A 15377-nucleotide genomic window follows, 5' to 3' on the forward strand; every position below is an offset into this window, starting at 1 on the left:
ATGATACAGTAGATAGTTTTGGGCCTGGAGTCAGGAAGATCTGAGTTCAGAGCTGACAAAATGTGTAATATTTTGGGCAAGTCACTTAGCTGCTGTTTGCCTCGGTTTCCTCAATTGTAAAATGGGGGGTAATAATAGCATTTACCTCACAAAGATGTTGTATCAAATAGATCGAAGCTTCTTAAACTGTGGGTCATGATCCCATATGAATGTGGGGTTGCACACAATTTGGCAACAGTAAAAGGTGTCATATTCTACCAAGATTTAATATCTTATATAAAAATAAACAAGGATATAAATTTCATTAGTATGCAAATTTGCTATCATCTTTAATAAATAAAAAATTTTATGTATAACAAAGAAAGTTTTAAAAATTATTTATGATTCATTATCAGTAAATGTTTGATTTGTATACCTACTTTATATATTGAATTACCCAGGGTTGTGTAAAAATTTCTTGGGCAAAAAAGGGCTGCAAGTGGAAAAAGTTTAAGAAGCCTTAAAATAGATGATATTGTCTAAAATGTTAGCACAGTGCCTAGCACAAAGTTATTACTATATAAATGTTAGCTATTTTTATTATTATAATGCAAAATATTTAATTGTGAAATGAGTGAACAAGGAACAACTTTTCAGACTCAAACTAATGTAGCTCAAGTTCTGAGACAGCTCTCTTCTGCACTAATCAGTTAAGGATAGTCCCCAGAGGTTTTGTGACCACTACATCCCTTCAGGGTTCTAGGAGCAGCTTTGAGGGAAGGGAGAGGTACTCATAAGCCCCTGGTGATATGTTTCCCACCATGGTTATGAGTAAATATCATTAAGCAATTCAGCCTTAACGAGTTTTTAGAAAATAATATTTAGCTGGGTGGCACAGTAGATAGAGTGCCAGTTCTAGAGTCAGGAAGATTCATCTTTGTTAGTTCAAATGTAGCATCAGACTCTTGGCTCCAGGCAAGTCATTTAACCCTGTTTGCCTCAGTTTTCTCATCTGTAAAATGAGTTGGAGAAGGAAATGGCACACCACTCTCATATCTTTGCTAAGAAAACCTCAAGTGTGATAATGAAGAGTTAGGCATGACTAAAAAACAACAGAACAACAAAGATCTTAAGAACACCTGGTCCAAAACATTTTCCCTAGTCTGTGACACTCTCCCACAAGTACCCATACAGTCCAGGGAGAAGTGGTCTGAAGTTTAGAAATTACAAAAGAGTGAGTGGCCCACAAATAACAAACCTGGTTGCTAAAAGTCATTTTCTCTCCTTTTGTGGAGTGCTCCAGAATGACACAATTTCTTTGCTGGCCTCCCAGTAGAGCTAAGTATTTCTCCAGTGTGCTCCTATTGCCACCTGCTGTTGTTCTAGGTCAAGGAGAGAGGCTAAGTCAGAAAGGCAATGGGAAGATGGGAAATACAAAATCCTTTGAACCCTTTATGGTTCTCCTCCAACCACTGTGAAAAGGAATACCAAGTCAAAGCTGAAGTGCTTCCCTTCGTGAAAGTCTGGAAATCAATGCTCAAAGAGTCACAGAGGTTATGCAACTACTGTTAACTCTGAAAGAATACCAAATTGCTCACAAAGGTGTTACCTCAATGGCTAAGTCTGAAAAATAAAATTAATTAAAAACATAAATTATCAACAAAATTAAAATAAAACCAAAGAATTAGGAGTAGTTATAAGCAAAAAAAAAAAAAAAAAATTTGGTCTGTGTGCCGAGGTCTGCTGCGATACTGAGGAGACCCACAGAAATGAGGTTGAGCCTTAATACATATTCTAGTAGCTACACATGAGCTGTAGCCATAACAAAGAGGGGATAACAACAACAATGAGGCAAATTTGATTCATGGCAGGGCTTCATGACTATAAAGTGGTCTGGACAAACCAAGCTAAGAAACACTTGGGGCTGATGTGAAACAATTTGGGGATTTTGCTGTAACTTGAGTTTATCTAGAGAGTAAGCCTGTTGTTATGCCAGGTTCAGAATACAATTTACTTGCTGGACCTTAGCTCTGGAAAACAGAATATCTCCTAATAGTAAAAAGAGAGGAGTGAAAAGAAAGAGGTAGTCCTGACAGCCTCTACCATCCAAGTGATTCCTTCTCAGAGGGCTTAATTAGAAAATTCTCCTTATTTGCTTATTTGCAAATCTCTTGGTTTTGCAGGACTTTTCTATTTTATTAAAGATTCAACCAGTTCAAACACTTTTTCTGTGCACATCACTGCTGTTATTTACTTGGTCTCAGAAGCATCTAATTATACCAAGGCCTTTTCACATTTAGTTGGAATGCATTTGATTTAATTCACCTGGTTAACTATTTGGCCTGTATAATAATATCACTTACTTTAGGTAGGGTGGAATAATTTGATTGATCAGTTGATCCTATCCTTATACTAATAAAAAGCAGAGGACTTAAAGTCCTAGTGATGTAAATTCAAAAACATTATTTGAGGTGAGGGAGAAGAAACGATGAAATGATGAATAGAAAAGAACATTTGAAAACCTGCTGACTAAAGTGCCAGGTGTTTGAACAAGATACATTGCATGTCAATAGAGTAGGTATTAAAAAAAACCAAAATGTTTCCATCTCTGCTAAAAATGACATGAAGTTAATATGACATGAAAGCTATTAACCCACTTTATTCTCTAATGACGCCCTCCCTGTCAAAACTAAGGATATTATTTCATTATGATCTTTTTCTGCAAGTTACTTTTTTTTAATTTTTAAATTTAATTTTTATTTTCTGTTCCAAATTTTCATCCTTTCTCTACCCTCTCCTCCATCCATTGAAAAGGCAACAAAGCTATACCCATTAATGAAGTCATGCAGAACATTAACCATGTTCTGGAGACAAAAAGCAACAAATATTTTAAAAAGAGGAAAATATGCTTTAATTTGTTCTCTGAGTTCATCACTTCTTAATGTGAAAGATAATATTTTATCTTATGAGTCCTTTGGAGTTGCCATGTATAATTGTATTGATCTATTAAAATGTTCACATTTTATAATTCAGTCTTTCTGATGGTTTACTGGTTTTGTTTACTTGGAATCAGTTTATACAAGTCTTCTTAGACTTTTCTGAAACCTTATCACCATTTCTTACAGCTCAATTTCTTATTCTTTACCACCATGAAAAAAGCTATTATCAATATTTTTGTACATATGAGCCTTTTTCCTTTTCCTTAGATCTCACTGGGATATATACCTAGCAGCAATATTGTTGGGTTAAAAGGTATCCACTGTTATATAGCCTTGTGGTTCCTGCTTACTTTCCATTCTAACAGTCACAATGTGTATGGAATTGTCTGACTAAAGAGCCTCCAACCTCCTGTGGGCACAATCACTCTTTTCCACCTGCAATTTTTCCTTTTCTCTGTCACCACTTTCCATTCCATCACTTGAAGGGGAAGCATAAAGATGGGGCTCTTTAACCTTCTGAAATAGCAACTTGTCAAACACTGAGCCACCGAACTCTAAAGTAAACTCTACCCCTATTTTTACTTACTAAACCTCTTCCATTATACTGTAGGCTTAGTTGTACCCAGCAGGATGCAGGGCAATCTGGATTCATTGTGATTCCCCCTTTTGCAGAGTTTAATAATATGCTATCAGACACACATACACATGTACACAGAAACCAACTTTGACTTATCTTGAGCTTCTGTTAGAACCCCTTGGGTTTGACAAAAGGATTTCCTGGATTTCATTTCTTTCCATTGCCTTTTGAATAAATGAAATAAATATTATTAGGTTAACTACAATTTTATCTAAATTCAGGCTTTTAGACATTAAATAGAAGAGCAAAATAGATTATAAAGAACAGAGAGAAGTCTTGAAATGGATACATGTGCTCTTGGAAAGGAGAGGAGAAAAGATAAAGAATATCACCATTCTTGTTTTTAGAAAACAGGGACTACACAACCACTCCATATTAGCTCCTAGTTACAGTTTTCTTTCCACCTTATCCCTTATTAAAGCAGTAGCTTCAGTGCCAGGAGGCTCCTATTCTCTCTTCTCCCTCATGTGGCTCCACAGGTAAAGTTGCTGGATGTGGAAGCTGTGGTGTAATGGTTGAAACTTAGGTGAGAAAGTTTTCATGCTCTTCCCCTCTCCTTTAGGAAGAAGAGATGCTACATTTTCTTTTCTTTTATACTTTAATTTTTTTTGAAATTCAACTTTATTTTGAGTGCTGAATTTTCTTCCTTTCCCTTTTCCTTTCTCTCCCTATTGAAAAGGCAAGAAAAACAAGACCCATTACAAGTATATATATATATATATATATATATATATATATATATATATATATATATATATATATAATATTACAAAAGAAATTCCTGCATTAGCCATGTCCAAAAAAAGCAAGAATGAAAAAGAAAATATGCTTCAAGTTGTACTTTGAGTTTAACTGGTCTCCATCTAAACGCAGATCACGAATTTTATCCTGAGTTTTTTGGAATTGTAGTAGGCCACTGCGTTGATTAACATCTAAGTATTTCAAAATTTATTATCCTTAAAATATGACTTATTCTATAATTTGTTCTCATGGTTCTGTTCACTTAAGTTTACATCAGTCTTCTGAGACTTTTCTGAAACCCTTCCCTTCATCAATTCTTATAGAGTATTCCATTACATATGTATACCATAACTTGTTCAGCCATTCCCCAGTTAGTGGGCCAGCACAAATTCTTTGCCAGCACAAAAAAACTACTATAATTTTATTTTGTAGATATGGGTCCTTTTCCTCTTTTTTCAATCTCTTTGGGATATAGAACCAGTAGCAGTATTGCTGGGACAAGTGTATGTACAGTTTAATAGTTTTTTTAGGCATAGGTCCAAATTGGTTTCCAGAATGGTTAGGCTTGTTTATAGTTCCACCAAGAGTGCATTAGTGTACTGTTTTTCCATAGCTCCTCTAACATTTGTCATTTTTTCTTTTTTCTTTTTTTTGTCATCTTAGCCAATCTAATGGGTGTGAAGTAGTACCTCATAATTGTTTAAATTTACATATCTCTAATTATTAGGATTTAAAGCATTTTTTCACAAGAATATTGCTGTCAAGGTATTATATTTTTAAGCTGTAGTCCCACAATTTTACAGTATTTATGTGATAACAATTCCATCCTGCTCCTTTGTCAGTTCTGATTAGGTCAATTTCCCAAGTAACTATCTAATTAATTAGCATAACCTTAATGGGAATTTAAGTTTCTAGATTGTCTTATTACCATAGTTAAAGTAGTCACAACGTGGCCAGACTACCTTGTTAAAATCTTTTAGATAGCTATGATGGCAACCTAGGCTTTCCCACACTGTTACTATCTTCAAGAAGTTTCTACATCTCAATACACATTCTTATTCCCACCTTTATTTCTTCTCCTTCCCTGAGACTTGTTAAGTTATGATGTTAAGCCCTAGAGGTTATACTTCCCCTCTTAAAAAATTGTGCTCATGGGAGGCAGCTAGATGGTGCAGTGGCTAAAGCATCAGCCCTGCATAAGAGGACCTGGGTTCAAATGTGACCTCAGACACTTAACACATCCTAGCTGTGTGAGTTACTTAACCCCAATTGCCTCAAGGGAAAAAAAATGTGCTCATGATCATCTTTGATAGGCACTCTCTCATATCTCATAGAATCTTCACTTTAAGGCTTTTTTTTCCTTCTGGTTAATTGTAAGTTCCATTAGGAAATTTATCTTTCCCCTTATTAAATTAATATATAGTAAATATATATATATAATATATAATAATATATACAAATATATATATAAATATAATATATATAATATATATATAAATATATATATAATATATAATAAATAGAAAAATTTTATAACCTATGATGGATGTCTTGTCATGATTGTTCCATATCATAAACTTTTATGTAATATTCTTTTTGCATTCTATTACACTTCTGAATTTATTTTTATTTACCACTCCTGGTGCCTATTTTATCTCTTCATAAGTACATAAATATTGTTTAGTATAGCACTAAATAAATAGATTAGTTTAGGGAGTATTGTCATTTTTATTATATTCGCTTGACCTATCCAAGAGGACTTAATATTTTTCCATTTGTTTAGATCTGATTTTATTTGTGTGGAAAGTGTTTTGTAGTTTTGCTCATGTAGTTCCTGACTTTCCCTTGGTAGATAGATTCCCAAATATTTTATACTATCAATAGTTTTTTTAAATGGAATGTCTCTTTGTATGTCTTGCTATTGGATTTTGTTAGTGTTGTATAAAAATGCCGAGGATTTATGTGGATTTATTTTGTATCAGTACATAAATATTGTTAAAATTTTGATTATACCAATGTTGGACTTGTTATCTAAAGACATAAAGGCAAACTTATTAAATTATATAAATATTAAGAAAACAGGATGATAAAAAGAGAACTGGCTGGAAGTCAAAAGACTCAGGTTTAAGCTTAGTTTTTCTACTATCCACTATGACCTATGCAAAGAAATTTAACATTTCGGTACCTTGATTTCATCTGCTGTAAAATGCAGGGCAATATACTAGCCAGCAATGTATTGGTAAATGTACATAGAGAGGAAAAATGTATATAGGACACACTCTGAAGTTCAATCTTATTAACATTTTGTCCATTGCTTTCTTAAGACCAGATGACAAAACAATAAATCTAGCTGATATGTAGCTTTTGCTAATTTCTGGAGTATTATATTTGATGCAGGGAAAGATTCCAATCTTTGATTCCCAACCCCCCTAGCTAATGTAAATTACCCTTTGATTCACAAATCCTGGTCCCTTTGAATTCCAGTAGAAGATCTGGACCTGTCCCAGCCCCACCCGGATCTGAGCCAACTTTGGGGCTATACCCCAAAGCCCCTCGAGCTAAGTCTCCGAATTAAAAGGACCACACTGGGAACCCTTCTGCAGAGATTCCAACATGGTCGCCATTTGAGGACCCTCTGTCCACTGGACCCTCTGTCCAGTGCCCTCCTTATCTCTACCTTCACCTATCTCCTACTTCTAAACTCAGTTATAAACCTCTTTTATCAGTCTAGCTCTCTGGGCCAATAAATGCTTTTATTGGGAATTCCGCACTGCTACTAGACCTCAAATACCGCCATATCCTTGCGCCGAATCTAAGGGGGTTGCAGGGGAACTCTTGTTTGACTCCCTGTACCCCAAACCTGCCACTAGACCTTAACTAAACCCTAATTTCATTTAGGTACCCCAAATGTAGACCTCAACATGTGATCTAGACCTCAACATTTGGTTCCCTGATGAAACGAACACCAGAAGCTAGATAATTTGGCGACCAAACCGAACCCCAACCTTTTTGGGGCACTCAGAACCAATCTTGGTTTTGAGCTGTTCAGGCAATATTCTTCTAGGAAGAATCTGCGTTCTTTCTTTTGTCTCTCTCTCTCTCAAGATAGTGGGGAGAATATCTGCATTCTGTCTCACCCTATTTGACTTTCAGGTGAAAAAGGCCTCTATTCTTACCAGGCAATCTGGAACTCTGGATAAGGTAAAAGACTTTTCTTTCCTAATCTTGCAGTGAACGCCCAACGCCCTCGGGTCGGGCTTGGGTCACAGGTGGGAGCTCTAAGCTCTGGCACAATTCTTGAGGAATTGCTGCGGTTTGACAAAAGGCCTCTTTTGTTGGCTCTCTGTCTCTAAGAAATATGAGAGAGGCTGCAAGGATTTGGAAAACTAAAAGTTTTTTACCTGTCCACAATCTAGACACTCCCCTGCCTCTAAAATCTTTCCTGGAGCAGATTCTTTACTTGAAACTCCCTCTGTCCAAATCCTTTCAAGAGACAAAGGTCCTTCCTTTGCATCTCAATGCATTTCTAATCTTTTTTCGTCACTAGAAAGCCGTGCTCTCAAGCAGACATGAGAGTAAGTGTCTCTTTAACACACCCCCAGACCAAGGAGACACATGGCCATTCTGGGGACCCCACCCCTCTCGGGGGTCCCAGGCCAGTGCTCTCTTTGATCTGTGCTGGGGAGATAACCGGAGAAATGTAAAAGGAGCCGTAACCCTTCTCCCACTCCACTGTTAAATGCAATGGAGTTTCTAATGGTCAGATCCCTGACTTGGGGTGAAGTTAGAGAATGTCTCTGCCCACAGCTGCTACTCCCTGGACAGGGGTGAGCGGTCTCTCCTTCAGGTCTTGCTCTCCCAGCAAGATTTGGGGGCTTAGATGAGCTGCCCCGCCCTCAAGTTCCTGAGCAGAGTCGCCAGAGGAGCCCTCGCCATTCGGGATGCACCGCACTGGGTAAGATGGCATCTCTTTCTCCCCCACCCTCGCTCTGGCCTTTCCTCCCCCTCTTCCATGGAGTGGGGAGTGTAGAACTCGAGACCTGTTTCAGACCTCTCCCATGTGGCTTGGCAACCTGCCGTTTAAATACTCCTATCCTGTCCCCTTCTTGGGGTACTGTACACAGTGGGGAGATTGGGGACTCAATCTTAATCTCCTCAAATCTCCGGCAAGGTTTTAAACTTTTAAAACAGAACTTTGCTGGCAATCTGAACTACCTGGCTCTTAAAGCCGCAGCTTCCAGCCCTCAGGAAGCGTGCTCGTCCCATACATTTTAAATGGGACTCGGTTTCCCTGATTTGGTCATCCTGTGTTAGAGCAATGCCTCCTCCCGGCACAGCCTTTTTAACTGTAGAAGTCTCAGAATTACGCTTTTGCATGGAGGCTGTCTACAAAGACAGGGGATTTTAAACTGCTCTCGGTTTTTTTCTTAGCTTCAGGGCACTACTTAAAACCTTTTCTCAGCTGCTTGTGGAGAGATAACCTAGGTAAACCAGGCTAGGTCTGTCTCTCTCGCTCTCACTTTCCTACCTAACCCTACAGGTGGGAACGCTTATGCTCCTAATTTTCTCAGTCCTAAAACCTTTTGCTCTTAGCACACTCCGTTCTATTTTCTGGATTGGCGTTCTATGTCCCTGCCAACAAAAGGTTCTTTTTTGGGCTCCAACCCTGGCCAGGTTGCAGCTTCAAGAAAGACCTTTGGAATGATGGCTGGGGAATAAAATTCCAGGTCGAGGCAAATTAAACTCTTTAGAAGAAACTGAAGCCATTTAAGAATTCGGTGAACGCCTTTAGGAAAGAAGTCTGTCTTTCCTGTCTGTGCTTTTCTCAAGCTCTCTAGACTTGTACCCTGTTTTCCCTCCCCCATTCCTTGAGACACTACTGCTCAGGTAGCCAGGGCCTATAGAACATGCATTACTGTCTAGAGTTAAGTGAGGAGCTATTGGGATGGAGATCACACCCACTCCTACACCACACCCACTCCTGGCACACTTCTTCACTACCTTGCCCTCAATGATGGTGGCCCTCTCTTAGGAGGTTTTCACCGAGGCAAGCCCACCACATCACCCTTCTATAACGGGGGGCAGCTCAAAGTCTCGAGCTAATTTGAGCTTGCTGGCAGACTCCGGGAGTCTTGGGGAAATTAGTTGCCTACGAGACATCGTAGGGACGAAATCCTGGTTTTTCTTTGGCAAACGGCCTTCTAGGAGGCCCTTTGTGACACCTTCTAGAGATGTCTATGAAGGTTACGTTATAAAATGGGAAAGTCTTCTGGTTTGCAATGAATTGGCTTCCCTCCCTCTTCCCTGGAGATTTTAAGCTGTGTCAATGCACTGGGCTTGAGAAAAATGCCTTAATCTCAACACCTGAATTCTAGTCCATCCTTTAAAGTGCTTTTTTCTTTCTAATCCTGGGACTGACTAACACTTGTGCCCTCAGGCAAAAGCGGCAAGCCAAAACACACCCAGCACACTTGTCTCTTTTAAAGTTGAAAAACTGAACCTATTGAAACCTAGGACCCACCCACCACCTCAACTTTTTCGGGGTCCAAAACTCATGTTTCTTCCACTCTGCTGCTAAAACCTGTTTGTTGGTTTCCCTTTACCTCCAACCTGAGACTCTCAGCTCTTTTCTTCTCAGGGCAACTTCTGCCTTTTCAGCTCTTTTCTTCTCAGGACAACTTCTGCCTCCTAAAAAAACACTCAGAGCAGAAGCACCTTTTAATACAAATCTCTCCCAGACTTAGGCCTGTAGGTGTCCCGGAAACTGTCTGAGGAGACCCCAGTCTCTGTCCTGAGTTCGAGCAGGAGGAACAATGGAGAAACTGCGTCACACCACAGGGGCTGAATTGGTCCCCGGCGTCCTGCTCCCCGGTAGGGAATTGGGGTCTGGCCCTGTTTCCCCTTTTATCCCAGGACAATCCCAACACCTCAGGGGCCGGTAAGCTGGGTTGGCAGTGCTGAGATACTTTGCACTCCCTCTGTCCCCTTCTACCCCTCCCCCATAAGAGTGGGGAAAGCTCAAGGTCTTTGCTTATTAAGGAACCAACTCTTTTTAAAGAAAGGCAGCACAGTTAAAAGATTTCTAAGAGCTTCAATTGCATTCTTATCTTGACTAGAGATATAGGCCTCTTGCCTACCCTGACTTCTTAGTCCACATCCTTTAATACCAACCCCAGGAGAAATTGGCTTTCCTGGAAATTAGGAGTGAAAGGGCTAAACTCTAGGCTACTTTTACTATAGACAAATAATCTTTTGCTCCCAGCATTTTCTCCTACTTCTCCTTGTTAGATGGATTCTTACAGGCAGCCTGATGCATTTCCTGCTACATCTCCACCCTGGATGACACCCCGGTTTTAATCTGCTCCTGAGATCTGGGCTTCAATCTTTGGACTCTCAACTGCCCTTCAACCTGGAGAACATGGGACCAACTGGGAACAACTGACCAGGACAAGCACCCCTTAGATGCCCTGCTGTCATCCCCAAATCCCATACCTCACGCCTCACCTCCTGGCATGAACCCCAAATCTCTACGACCCTTGCCAGCTCGAAGCAGTTAAGAGGAGATCAGTGCCCCTTTTCCCACATGCCTTTAGAGGTGACTGCTTGAGGGGGGGATGAAGAGGGGACCCCTGAACTTGGAAAATCCTGGAAGAAGAAAATCTTCAATTATGTCTCAATAACTGACTTTGCCCCATGTCTTTTTCCTTAAATGAATTTAAGTTCCAACTGCTTGAGGGGGGAATGATGCGGGGGGAAAGATTCCAATCTTTGATTCCCAACCCCCCTAGCTAATGTAAATTACCCTTTGACTCACAAATCCTGGTCCCTTTGAATTCCAATAGAAGATCCGGACCTGTCCCAGCCCCACCCGGATCTGAGCCAACTTTGGGGCTATACCCCAAAGCCCCTCGAGCTAAGTCTCTGAATTAAAAGGACCACACTGGGAACCCCTCTTTGCAGAGATTCCAAACATGGTCGCCATGTGAGGACCCTCTGTCCAGTGCCCTCCTACTTCTAAACTCAATAATAAACCTCTTTTATTAATCTAGCTTTCTGGGCCAATAAATGCTTTTATTGGGAATTCCGCACCGCTACTAGACCTCAAATACCGCCGTATCCTTGCGCCAAATCTAAGGGGGTTGCAGGGGAACTCTGACTCCCTGTACCCCAAACCTGCCACTAGACCTTAACTAAACCCTAATTTCATTTAGGTACCCCAAATGTAGACCTCAACATGTGATCTAGACCTCAACATATTCATATGGAAAATTTAACAACGGAGCTTGTTGCAGCACATCTCTGACTCTGAATTTCATGATTCGATAAACTCCAGAAGAGAATATAAATGTTAACAACAGAAACCCAGCAGAGATAGAACTGACTATAGGATTTGTTTTATTTCACTTTTTACATTGAAATATCCCAGAAATAGTTAGTATAATTGGTAGAAGTAAATCTAAATTAAAATAATATTTATTTCAATGAGTTCTTCCTGCCAATGGAGAGGAACTAGCTTAATCTCTGCACATGGGGATCACTGGAGAAGGTGCTGTTACTGACTCTTCTATCTGAAACAGAACAAGAGCTTTGGGGGCAATTTTTTTTTTTTGTCAGCCACTGTGTTTATTTTTATTTTAAAAGTCAAAAGCGATTCCAGCTTCAAAAAAGGGCTCTGAGTGTGAAGCTCCAAAATCTTGCTAGAAAAAGAGTTCAGCATTCCAAGTTACTTGACCCTCAAAATGCTGATAGTAAAGTTCTTTTTTTTGAAGAGATACAGTGTAGTTAAGGAATTACTAGCTGGAGAGGAATATGAAAAAGGTTTTGAATACTTGACAAACATTATTTGCTATCTGTAAGCAACAACAGCATTTATTACAAATTTTATAGCAAACCCTTGCCACCACTGTGCCAGATGTTTCTTATTGAACTACCAGCAATTATCTAGAAAATTTTAAGTATAGAGAATTTGACTGAAAATGATGTGTAATGAGAATGATGCCAACATAATAATGTAAGAAACAAAATATATTACCAAGAATTCTGACTCACAAATGAATGAGGAAAGATTTATTTTACATTCTTGCAAGAATGGGTGCCTAACATTTTGAGATACAGGTTCTGCTCCCTGATTAAGATTATTTTCCAGATTTGAGACCAAAATTGTTAATTCATTAAAAACCTTCTTAAGGTTAAATTAAAAAAAAAAAAAAAAAAAAGGAATGGGTGCCTCAGTTGAGTAGATACAACTTTGAAACTCCAAAGGCATTATTTTATTTCCTATCCTGAAACACAAGTCCCTGCCCAGATTCCCCATTAATTGGATGTTATAGAATCTCCACCTCTCATTGTATACCCAGTCCCTGGCCCAAAGGAGCTTACATTCTAGAAGGGAGAAGGTAGCAGTGGAAAGCTAAGGGCAAAAAATCTTTTCAAATTCTTTTCAAATCTTAGGCCACCACCCATGATTATAAAACCCAGTCCCTGCCCCGGGGGAGCTTCCATTTTTTAGAGGGAAGGTAACCTTCACCCTTAATTATTCCTTGATGTCCTTGTGGGTTTCAGTTTTCTAATATGTTTCATTTCTCCAATTTAATTTTCATAACTGTGGAAATCAAATGCCTACCACTTCTCACAATAACATCTTAATAAAAAATTTTTTTTAAGATCTTAACCTGGTAGTGAAGGGGGAGCCATAGTTAGTAGGGGAAAAGAGAAGGCAAACTTGTTAGATATGGACTATGCATTGCACTGAAATCGATCAAAGATTTTAATTTTGACTTGGTAGATTTGCCTGGGTTTTAAACATTTTATTCTGACAAGAAATATATTTTGGTTACAAATTCATTTTATAAATATTATTTATTTACCGTGATGTTTAAAAAGGTTTGAGAGATATAGTTTCTGGGTAATTTAATCATTTTATTAATAAGGCCAGCAGGTTATTAATAAAAGGATGGTCTTTTGGCCATCTTTTTTAAGTCAAAGACAAACATGACAGCAGACTCAGAGTTTATATACCCTCCAAAACAGTAGATAATCCATCAAGCTGAAATTAAATTTAAATTAGTTAACTGGATATATTAAAATGATTCCACATACTATGTATCTTATACCATCTACCAAACCACCATAGCTTTAGGCTATCAATTCAGATAATATATATCCCACCTACAACTGAGAAGAACACAATGGACTTCCCCACCTTAAATTCCTTGTAAAGTTGGGTAGAGTCTGATCTAAAGTCAATGCACTCTCATTATCAGTAATGTTCTTTAAGAACATTAGGGGCCACTAGGTGACAGAGGGGATATAGCACCAGCCCTGAAGTCAGGAAGACCTGAGTTCAAATATGATCTCAGACATTTAATACTTCCTAAGCTGTGTGACCCTGGGCAAGTCACTTAACCCCAATTGCCTCAGGAAAAAAAAAAAGAAAGAAAAACTGGACTTAAAGTTAAAACTCTGGAAGAGGAGGGGAGAGCTAAATCTCCCCAGGATATTGGTTATTAATAGTCATTTTTCACAGAATTATCTAAATATTTCTCATTTCATTTATTACTAAAATATGAATTTTTAATGTATCTTTGACATGACACCACCACTATGTGTTAAAATACCTAATGGTTATTTTTTAAGAAACAAGTTAAGGGAATAAAAGAGAATTCTGAGCTTTGTATTAAAAAAAAAATGAAATGTTTTTTCCTTTATTGAATTGGATATAATTTAAGAAAGGATTTTTATCTGCAAAGTACTATGTTTAAGTCTTATTTTGTATATTTCTGAATATATGTTGAAGCTGAATACTTCAATGGCATGAAAATGTGCTGCATAATAAACGCCATAGCCATTGGTGCTTGACAATGATCACTTAAATATATTTTGGCATGTTCCCTGAGGTGCTTTGTAAATTTAAACCATTCCTCTTGCAACTTTGTAACTAATGTACCTAAAAGGCATTCCAAAGCCTTGCAAGTCAGGTTTATTTGTAGTTTAATTCCTTGAAAAATGCTGCAAATGACAGGCAAATATAGTTCAAAGGGACATATCTATCTGCTCCTTTAACTTCTCAAGTAACAGCTAAACTGGAAAGCTGTATAGCTGTTGAGGTTGGGAAGGGGAGACCCCAAAAGTCCCAGACCTGTGTTGCTAGGTATCTCAAAAGAATTTGCAGGTTTGAACCCATCTCCTAGTCAAGGGACAAAGTTTATTGGAAGTAATGGTATGCCATTACTAAGCTGACTGAATTGTAAGGGAATTCAGTAAAAAAAAAAACAGAACCAAGGAGAGTCATTTTATCCAGCTTCTACCATAGACTCATTCTATGGCTCAAGGGCTAGGAAATTCTATCATTGGCATGTTAATTCTACAGCTTAAGGACAGGGCCAGGAAGTAGTCTCCAGATTGAAGGGATTGAAGGGTGGTCTTCAAAATTTGATTTTCACTAACCAGATCATCAGTCAATAATGAACTGAGAAATAGTCTCTTCATAATCAGACAGATTAGGGGTAGGAGTTTCCTGAGGCAGACTCTAAAACTAAAAGTTTTAGGGTTTCATATTACATCCTAGCTACTTGAAAAACACTATTAAACATAATAAAGAAGTAGGAAAGATGGATCAAAAAAAGTTATTGAAAATGAAATTTTAGGGGTAACTCATGGCCAGGTTTACATAAATCAAGTTTAATCTACTGGTCATCCTGCCATTTAGGGGAGGGGGTGGGGGGGGTAAGAGGTGAAAAATTGGAACAAGAGGTTTGGCAATTGTTAATGCTGTAAAGTTACCCATGTATATGTCCTGTAGGTTAAAGGCTATTAAATAAAAAAAAAAAAAATAAATCAAGTTTAATCTTGGGAGCTACCCCCCAAATCAATAACTTTTGTGCTCATAAACCCCCCAATCAGAATTCCCATTGGGAACTCTACAAAAATAGCTTGTGATTATGATAAGGTTTAGATTTGGGGAACCCAAATGAAATTAGGGTTTCTGGTAGTCAGGGAGTTAAATGATAAGTTCTAGTGGCAGGATCGAGGTTCAGGGTAGGTTTGGCTCCCCTGTAACTCCTTGGGATTCAGGGCAAGGG

The sequence above is a fragment of the Sarcophilus harrisii genome, chromosome 1 (genome assembly GCF_902635505.1).
Source record: "Sarcophilus harrisii chromosome 1, mSarHar1.11, whole genome shotgun sequence".
NCBI lineage: Eukaryota > Metazoa > Chordata > Mammalia > Dasyuromorphia > Dasyuridae > Sarcophilus > Sarcophilus harrisii.